The sequence below is a fragment of the Homarus americanus genome, unplaced genomic scaffold (assembly GCF_018991925.1).
Source record: "Homarus americanus isolate GMGI-L3 unplaced genomic scaffold, GMGI_Hamer_2.0 scaffold36734, whole genome shotgun sequence".
In the NCBI taxonomy this organism is placed as follows: Eukaryota; Metazoa; Arthropoda; class Malacostraca; order Decapoda; family Nephropidae; genus Homarus; species Homarus americanus.
In genome coordinates this window covers 11,254,531-11,264,910 of record NW_024733126.1, presented here as the reverse complement: position 1 = coordinate 11,264,910, position 10,380 = coordinate 11,254,531, and the positions used below count along the sequence as shown (strand labels likewise).

General features: G+C 41.4%; 1 long non-coding RNA gene across 1 annotated transcript in view; it reads right to left on the bottom strand.

The window, feature by feature from the left end:
- Positions 1-9,430, bottom strand: part of LOC121869266 — a 39,507-nt gene extending 30,077 nt beyond the window's left edge. Inside the window, exon 1 of the long non-coding RNA XR_006089519.1 lies at positions 9,267-9,430. This is a non-coding gene — a long non-coding RNA (uncharacterized LOC121869266). The remainder of the gene's footprint in view (positions 1-9,266) is intronic.
- Positions 9,431-10,380: the final 950 nt, after the last annotated feature.

Here is a 10,380-nt window from a genome sequence, read left to right as displayed (position 1 = left end):
TCAGTATGCTTCGTTCAGTGCATGTTGCTAGTTAAGGTCATACTCGATGAAGAGGAAGGAGGGAAGGTGGAAGTTGGAGGGAGGAGGAACAGCAGGAGGAGGAGGAGGAGGAGGAAGGAATTCTGGGAGGAGGACGACAGGTGGAGAACTAGGAGGAAGATGAGAGAAAAAGGTGGTGAGAAAGTCCTTAAATAAAGAAGAAGGAGAATAAGAAGAACCTTTAACATCCCTTATCTCTTCGTTTCTTCCTCTTCTGCTTCATTTTCCTCTCCAGCATCATCCTCTCAGCTCCACCCTCCCCCCTCTCTCTCTCTCTCTCTCTCTCTCTCTTTTTCTCTCTCTCTCTCTCTCTCTAAAGGGTCATACTGTCCCCCGGTACTCATTGGGTAGGCCCCTCCTGATATAAAATCGGCCTCGACCTTTCAGAATTGGCTGTGCAGAAACTACATCAATTGGTCTCGCTTGTAGCTCTTCAGGCCAGGGGGGGGCTTACTGTCGAGCAAGGTGGAAGTGGGTAGTGGGTGTTTTGGGGATGTTGGAATCGTTGTCTATCCCCCAAAAAAAATTGTTTTTACGTGATGTTGTTTTGGGTGCTGGTGAGGCTTGGTGTGGAGTGGGTGTGTTGGAGTGTGAGTTGGGTGGTGGGGTGTGTGTTGGAGTGTGTGGGAGGTGGGTGTGGTGGGGTGTGTGTGTGTTGGGTGTGGGGAGGTGTGGGTGGTGGGGTGTGTTGGAGTGGGGGGTGGGGTGTGGTGGGGTGTGTGTGTGGGTGTGGGTGGTGGGGTGTGTGTTGGAGTGGGGTGTGGGTGGGGTGTGTTGGTGTGGGTGGGGTGTGGGTGGTGGGGTGTGGTGGGTGTGTGTGTTGGGTGTGGGAGGTGGGGTGTGGGTGGTGGGGTGTGTGTTGGTGTGGGGAGGTGGGGTGTGGGTGGGGGTGTGTGTTGGAGTGTGGGGTGGAGTGTGGGGAGGTGGGGTGTGGGTGGTGGGGTGTGGGTGGTTGGGGTGTGATAGGGTTGTGGGTGGGGTGTGTGTGGGGAGTGGGTGGTGGGTGGTGGGGTGTGTGGGTTGTGGGGTGTGGGTGGGGCTTGGGTGGTTAGAATGAGTGGAGAGAGAGGGGGGATCAAAACTAGGCCAGGTGAGAGCAGCTGTACCTAGTGGGGATGTAAGTGAGGAGGAGAGAGGGAAAGAGGTAGTTAAAGAGGGTCGTAAGGAGAGGAACCGTGCCGAAGAAAGAAGAAGAGAGAGGAGTACAGTCTGGTCTTGTGGAGGTGAGGAGTGTGAGTAGTCGATGTTCTGCTGTTTTGTCTTTGAGATGAACTATTTATATATCGACTCTCTTGAACAATCAACACCTCTTAAAAATATAAAGATGTCAATAATATTTTTAACTGACTCTCATACCAATACGATACAGAGACAGAGACAAGTAAAACAGGTATATGTCTCCTCAGTGTGTGTGTTGGGGAGACTTTGAGATACAAGAGATGGCTTTGTAAGGAATAGAGATATAGGTGAAAAATAAAAGGAAGAGATGGCCAAAAAAAAAGACGGGATGCGGGCGATTGGCTGAAAATTGGAGAAAGAGTTGAAGATGTTATCAGAGAGACAGAGATGTTAGGAGTCAGCAGAGACCACCAAGAACGTGAAGCTTTCCTCTCTTATTTGGACTCTCTGTTTTACACACACACACACACACACACACACACACACACACACACACACACACACACACACACACACCCTATTATCGTTCCAATTCTAAACCCCAACTATGAAGGAGAAAATATATAAAATAAATAAAAAGAAAAGAATAATCTCTTTGGTTGAAGATAAGAAAAAAACAGAACGAAAATTAAGTAAAGTGAGATATGAAAGAAGAGAGGATGATGGTGGGAAGAGACAGATTCGAATAAGAGAATAAGATTAAAGAAAAGTAGAAAAGTGGAAGAAGACGATGAGATTAAAATAGATGAAATTTTAGTAAAAAATTAAAAAGTATTGCACTGGGTTTGCTAAATCATATTTTTTATTTTTTGGATTATATACTGAAATATACCTCAGTGAAATAGTTATATAATATACTTTATCATCACAAATATACTTACCATCAAAACCCAAAAATATTAAATAGGGAGTTCACACACCTATTTCCTCCCAAGCTCGTTCAATTTCCGCGTTAAACGCAACCAATTATCATCCTAATTATGACCAATTTCCGCTCGACCTTCCCCCAAGACGAAATAATGTGTTCGATCGACCCAAGTTCAACACACACACACACACACACACACACACACACACACCCACACACCCACCCACACCCACACACCCCACACACACACACACTATCTCATTCATGACTCTAAAACGTAATCAAAATAACATATCTTTCTTAAATTTCACTTGTTGATCTCTTATATTTTAACTACAGTATTACGCATTGAAGAGAAGTAATACATCATAACATCAACAACAAGACCTTAGTGGTTAGGTTACGTTAGGTTAGCGTTACGGTAGTTAAATTCCAAGAGAAAAACATGCAATAATGACCAAGAATGTGACTACAATAAACCACATAAAACAAAAACAAAACATCCCTCAAAGACGTCAATTATCCATCAATCAGATCAGTACAGATGGAATATGAAAAATATCCCAAAATTACACTGTATTAATATCACTGTCTAATGAATGTTTTATTTTCTATTAACATTTATCAGCTGAGCGATTAAATGCATTTATGGGAAATTTACGAGATTTGTAATGTAAACAGGTTGCTGATAGAGGCCGTTCTGTGACGCATTTCCAAGTGATTACAATGAATGATTAGATTACCTTGAATTATTATTAGCCATTGACTGTCACAAGTAACTAACTGACATGAGCTTATGGACTGTCATTGGACTGCCATAAGCTATTGTGTCATAAGCTATTGATTGTCATAAGCTATTGACTGTCATAAGCTATTGACTTTCAAAAGTTATTGACTTTCATAAGCTATTGACTGTCTAGAGTTGATACAGTTTGAATTGTATGATAGATTGGACATTAAATAAGCTCCAAGTTAATAGGCCCTCAACCTATTGAGCCCTTCTAAGTCCAAATGGGCCCCAGTTATAATAGGCCCCAGTCTCGATGAACCCCAGTACCCTTAGGAGACCATCTCTATCTCTTCATTCTCTTTATCTAGCTAACATTCTCTCTCTCTCTCTCTCTCTCTTTTTTTTTTTTTTTTTTTTTTTTTTTCCACACTTTCTCCATCCTTTCAACTCTCCTCCTCTTCCTCCTTCCTACCTAATCATCCCCCCTCATCCCTCCCTTCATCTCTCCATCATCCTTGCCTGCCTCCACCACCACCACCACCACCACAATGTTCCATTTAAATTGAATCCTGGCTTGAAATTTCAGCTCTCCTCCCACCTGGCGGTTCGAGCCACGACAAATCTCACGGAGATAATGAGACACTTCTCCCCTCCCCCATTCCCCTCCCCCTCCTTATACCTCCTCCCATCACCTTCTCTTACCTCCATCTTGTTCGTCTCTTCTGCTTTCCTATCTCTCTTTATTTTCCTTGTATCTTTCCACATTCTTTCTTTATTTTCTTTTGTTATATTCTCTCTCTCTCTCTCTCTCTCTCTCTCTCTCTCTCTCTCTCTCCTTTTCCTGTCCTCCTCTTCCTCTTTCTTATTCTTCTCTTTACCCCCTCTCTCTCTTTGCTCTCCTTTCCCCCCCCTTTCGTTTTTTCCCCCCCTTTTTTGTCTCCATCCTTTTGCTTTGTTTTAATTTGAATCAACGAAAAAACTGTAAAACTATTTCTTCACTAAGGTGATAAAATTCTCGAAACTCTAAATTCTTTTCTAATATATAAACATTACCTCAGAAAAACACTAAAAATATTCAGTAAAATAATAACAAACATTTAATTCGGTAATAACAATAATATATATCTGAAGATGTTAAATATTAAGACTAAATATGGATTAAGTACAGGGTGATGACATGCGACGTTGCTAATTTTGTTTCTTTTTGGTGTAGTGAGATGTGGCACCACCGCCTAGTGATATAGAAGAACACAAATTAAATCACCAACACCGCCCCTCACTGCTTCTTTGCACTCCTTCCCTCATTGCCTTCTCTTTTCCCCTCACTGCCTTTGCCCCTCCCTTCAATACTCCATCTCTCCTTACTCCCATTATCCCCCTCACTGCTTATCTCCCTTCCCCTTCACTGCCTCTTTGCCTCTCCTCAATACCCATCTCCACTCCCCTCACTCCCATTATCCTCCTCACTGCTTCTCTCTCCTCACTACCCTTCACTACCTCTTTATCACTTCTTATTCCTTCTTCTTCCTGACTCTCTTTCTCTCTCTCTCTCTCTCCAATTATTCATTCTATTTCTGTCTATCCTTCACTACCTCATTCCACGTCCTTCATTTTCTCTCCCCATTGTACGTGATATTTTTGTGTAATAATAATAATAATAATAAAACTGACTATAAAATATATGAATAACACGCAATCGTAAGAAGAACGAATGAAAGTGAATTACGCACTCGGTGAAATATATGAATGAGAATAACAAGAACAGGAAAGTAATGAATAACAATGAATAAAACTACATAAAAAAAGGATGAATAACAATGAATAACACGTAAAAGTTATATATATATAAATTTTTTTCATAAGTCAAGTCACCTTCACTCTTGACACAATTTTCAGATATTTAGCAGGTGAAAAAAAAACAAAAATTGCCAGAACAAATTGGTGATAGGACAAACTCCCCCTTCTGTATTAATGCATTTCAGCGAGTTTTTATTTATTTTTTGTAAATTGAAAAAAAAATGGTTTGTGTATAAGCCAGTAGAGGGACATGAAAACAGAGAGAGAGAGAGAGAGAGAGAGAGATAGACAGAGAGATAGACAGAGTTAGAGAGACAGACAGATGCAGATAGACACAGATAGACAGACAGTTACAGACAGATAGACAGATACAGATAGAGACAGATAGACAGATTTATAGAGACAAACAGATAGATATAGACAGAGAAAGAGTTAGAGGGACAGACAGACAGACATACAAATAGAGACAGTTAGAAAGACAAACAGACATATACAGAGACACAGACAGACAGACAGACAGACAGACAGACAGACAGACACTCAGACAGACAGACAGACACTCAGACAGACAGACAGACACTCAGACAGACAGACAGACAGGCAGACAGACAGACACTCAGACAGACAGACATACAGACAGACAGACAGACACAGACAGACACTCAGACAGACAGACAGATGACAGACAGACAGGCAGACAGACAGACACTCAGACAGACAGACATACAGACAGACAGACAGACACTAATAAAGAAAGCAAAGATAAAACACATCAAGCATTATAGAAAAGACTCAATAATAAAACCAATAAAAAAGGGAGATAGAGAATAGAGTGAATAAAGAGGGTGAAGAGAGAAGAGCAACACCAGCAGCTGATGACGAGGGGGAGTCCAGGGAGGAAGGGCGATCGACCCATCATCAGGGAGGGTGAGGGGGTGAGGGAGTAGAGTAGGGAGGGGAGGAGAGGGGAAGTATGAAGGGAGGTGAGGGAGAATAGAGGGGGAAGAGAGAAGGAAGAGAAATGAGGAGAGAATGATGAGTGGGGATAAGGGAGAGAAGGAAGAGACTTGAAGACAGAGTGATAAGAGGAAGTAAGGGAGAGAGGTGAAGGGAAGTGAAGAGAAAGTAGAAAGAGAAGTGAGGAAAAGTAGGGAGAGAGATAAGGAGAGATGAGAGGAGAATACGGATAGAAATAAAGGTAAGAGGAAGCACAGGACCAAAAAATACCCAACTAAATGACTTTTCAAACGCTATTTTTTTTCCCCGAATTTTTGCCAACAGTACATCACGTTACCCATCTGACGCACACTGACACACAACACCACGACGACTGGATGTAATTAAGATCATAATAAACGTGGGAATAGTAGAGAAATGAGAATAAAAATGAGAATAGTTGAGGAGGAATGAACGAGAATTACATATAAGGACATGACATAAGAGTATATAGAGTTACCTGGTGTATTACTGTTGTCCTTTACCTGTGCCAAAAGGTGAGAAATTATTAATGTATATCACCTCTCTCTCTCTCTCTCTCTCTCTCTCTCTCTCTCTCTCTCACGTCCTGTTAGTATAATTTTAGCCAGACATCACTACACAAGGATCTCATATGGCAGTTATGTTAAAGGTCATGCGTTAATTTATTTTAAAAGAATATTAAATTATGTTGCATACAGTATTTCAGTGTTGTGTTTTGTGTTCCAATGTTGTATAATGCCTTGACTTCCATTCTTCCTCCTTTATTCCCTCCTGTTCCCCTTCTCTCTCACCTTCCTTCCATTTTCCCTTTCTTCCTTCGCTTATTTCCCTCTTTCCCTCCTTCCCTCCCTCTTTCCCATCCTCCCGCCTTTTCCCCTCCCCCAACGTACACAGAGAACGTGTAAAAATGAAATAAATCACCAACAATAAACGACAATAAAAACGGGATAAATTTGTATACAATATTTTACTCTAACTTAAAGAAAATCGATGACTGACCCAACATAACGCTAATAGCCAAAAGCGTAACAATGGCCATATTTCTTCGCCACGGATAAAGAGACAGCCAGACCAATACGCAAAGACATTTTCCACTATTAAATAACCAACAGAGATTATTCTTACTTTCTAAAATATCCATAAATATTCACACAAGAGAACAGACTGAGATCTCCTTTATAAGACATAACAAAACAGGGAAGGTCTTTAGAAAACTCAAACAAAATATAGGACATAATTTACAAGCCAAAATAAATAGGGAATGTTCTTAAAATACCTAAAACAATATAGAGAACGTCTTTAACCCCCACACAAGCCAGTTAACCAGACAAGCCTCAAAGCCTTCACCACTAAACACATCTTACCTGATCGTCATGAAGCAGATCGAATATTAACTGTTTTAATGAGACAATAGAAAAGACTTTGGGATCATCTGAAGATTAATCCTTAGCTTATATCACCATAAGATTTAACACCCTAACGCTAACCTAACTTAAAATTACTTAATATTAACCTAATCTAACACAAACCAAACCTAATATAACCTAACCTAACATAACATAACTTTAGCAACAATAACCTGACCTACCACAAGCTCAACCTAACCTAACCAACCTTAAAGCGAACCTAACCTAACCAATATTAACCTAACCTACCATAACCAAATCAAAAACTAACCTAACCAAACATTAATTTAACCAAACACTAACCTAACCTATCATAACCTAACCGACACTAACCTAACCTAACCTAACCTAACCTAACCTAACCTAACCTAACCGACACTAACGTAACCCCTTAAAAAAAAAGTAACATTTGGACATATAATCATCAGGTGAAATATGCTGGAGGAGATCAACTAATTATCATATACTTTGGATCTTTACGTAACAAGGAGCATTACTTTTCACTCATAAGGTAATGGCATCTGGATAGCTAAAACCATCAACGAGTCGAGAACATCTTGAGAATGATATCAGGGGAACAGGTTCTCCTCATACCATTACTTGAGAGGAGCGTCCATCAATCTCTCATCCCAGCAAGCAATATAATGAAGGATTCACCCACAGAGATAGTTGATGTCCGCCGGATGTTGGTGGTAAAAAGTGGAATATTCTTGTTTGTGAGTGACAGGGTTGAGGGAGATAGTGATATTCAGAGATATTAGAGAGATAGAGATAACTTTTTTATAAGAGAAAATGAATTAGACAGAGAGATGGGTAACGGAAAACGTGGTAGTGATTTTGAGAGAGAATAGGAAGAAAAGAATGAGACAGGGTGAAGGGTTATCAGAAAAATGCTAGTTAGAGAGAGAGAGAGAGAGAGAGAGAGAATATGATTAAGGAAATAAATGAGAAAAAATCTAAAGAGTGTGAGAAAGACAGACCAACACACAGAGGCAGGATGAGTGGATTAAGATACAAAATTAAGCACAATAAATAAATATATACATCTACAACAACTATATAAATTCCACACAAAATAATGTATATAAAGTAAGTGATAAAGATACGGAGACGTAATGGATGATTGACGTGTCTATAATAAACATCATGAAATTAACAGATATATACATAAAACATACAGAAATAATGTATGTACGTGTATATATTTGCAGTCTTATATACGCGCATACACAAAAAGTATGCGTCTCGCTTCCACCGTATATATAAATATACTTTATTAATTTAGATAAAGAAAATCGATAACTAGCTGACCTGTTTACGTTTCCAGACACTCATTACCCCATCAGTTACTCGAGAGTTTGACATAAGAAATCACCAATAGCATACATAACAACTGACACATTACACCACACCACATCACATCATACTACATCATACCACATTACACCACATCACACCACACCATATCATCACACTACAGCATACCACACCACACCAAACCACACCACACAAGGAAAGTCGTGTAAAGGTATGCAGCAAGAACGTTATGCTGGAGGTTATGTCGTGACATGGTGTCGTAACTCCAGCTCACTAGACGCTAAACCCCATAATCAAGACCCGTGCCACAGGACAGCCGCTTGATGTTAGGCGCTTTATGCAAATTGGACTCTTACGTTAACTCTAGCATATGGCCTCATTTAGCTCACAAAGTCACTCTCACTACTTATTGAACTTTATCGTCTGTTTTAAAGCTTAGATCGTGATGTGTTTACCTGGATTTTGAGGTTATTGCTATGTTATGGTATTTTTTTTTATTATTGAAATTGTTTTATGTTTATTTTGGGGGATTTTCTTTTTTTGGGTGATTTTGAAACACAGTTAATAGAAAATAAACAAATCTGAAAGAAACATCACACACTTGAACGATAAAGACAAAATACAAGGACGCACTTAGTCTTCTTCAACTAAAGAGACGTTTTCAGTTTCCAGACAGCACCAGATGTTTCTCCATTGATGTAAAACCACCACAGTGTTCCCTCAACCCTTCATAAGAGTAAATAACATACAAGTATAATACCATCATCTCCACTTAAACATAACACACACAAATATATCAAAGATATCGTCCCTCTTTCCAGTTTGCCTGAGTAAGAACTTCCAGAAACCGGCCGGTCTCCTGGGCGCGACCATCTTCCAGGATCCTCTCCTCGCTGTCATCACTCTGCATCATTGATACGATATGATCCCAAACATTGAAGGAACAACTCACACTTTAGATGCCAGCTAGGCCAGGCTGGAGAGGCACAGGTTCTTCCTCTAGTCGAGTCAGAGCGTCCAGGGTATGCCAGGGTCCAGGACTCGTCGTGGCAAGATGTGGAACGGGACGACATCCCTCCCGAGTGTCTGCAATGGCGGCCTTCAACCCTGGTCCCGTCGCTGCTGCCACCGCCGATGCTGCCGCTGTCGGCTGCCACCTCCGCCACCATCGCCGCCGACTCCTGCGCAGATCCAACCTACCGCCGACAAACTGCAGCTCCCAGTGCCCCCCTTAGCTCCCTTCTTCTCCTCCCTCCCCCCTCTTATCCCCTCTTACCATCCCTCCTTCCCGCCTCCCCAATCCTTCCCAGTCCTTGTACCTTTGTTGATCTTGTCGCCAAGTTTTATTCTAGCTCATTTTTAGGGATAATTGCGGAGAGATTCTGTCCCCCATCGTCAGTAACTGAGCGACGCTTCCGCCAGCTCGCTACTTCCTCACAGGGGCTACGACTTCAAGCCCTGCCGGTACTTTACGAGAGTTTGTTGGTTGGAAGAATCTAAAAAAATGTTTTCCACCGTCGTGAGTGAATGTTCTTTTTTTTTCCGTCTTCCTCTGTCCCTACAACGTGTGCGCAAACGTCTTTTCTCTTTTAATTTAAAAACGTAGCAAGTCTATTGATCGAGAGGGGATGACGCAGACGTAATACCAGCGTGGGGAGGGAGGAGAGTCAGCCGAGGCGAGGGGAGACACGGGGAGGAGTAGTGAGGAAGGGAGGGTGAGGAGGAGGAAAAGGGGGCCTTAATGTAAGGGAGGGGTAATGTAGGGGAAAGGGAAGATTTTAAGGGAGAGGGGATGGAATGTAAGCGTAAAGGGAGGGTAAACGCAGGAATGGATGGTAAATGTGGTAAGGGGGAGTCGGAAAGGGTAAAGCGTTTAGGGAAGAGAAGTAATATAAAAGAGGAGGGGAAGGAGAATAAAGAAGGGAAGAGAGAGTGGTGGAAACATAGTAGTGAAGGAAGAGCTGTGGGGATAGAGAAGTAGGTGAGAGACAGGGGAGAAAGAGGGAAAGAAGAGAACACATGGGAGGGGAAGAGTACAAATATGAGAGACGACAGTAAACTAGATG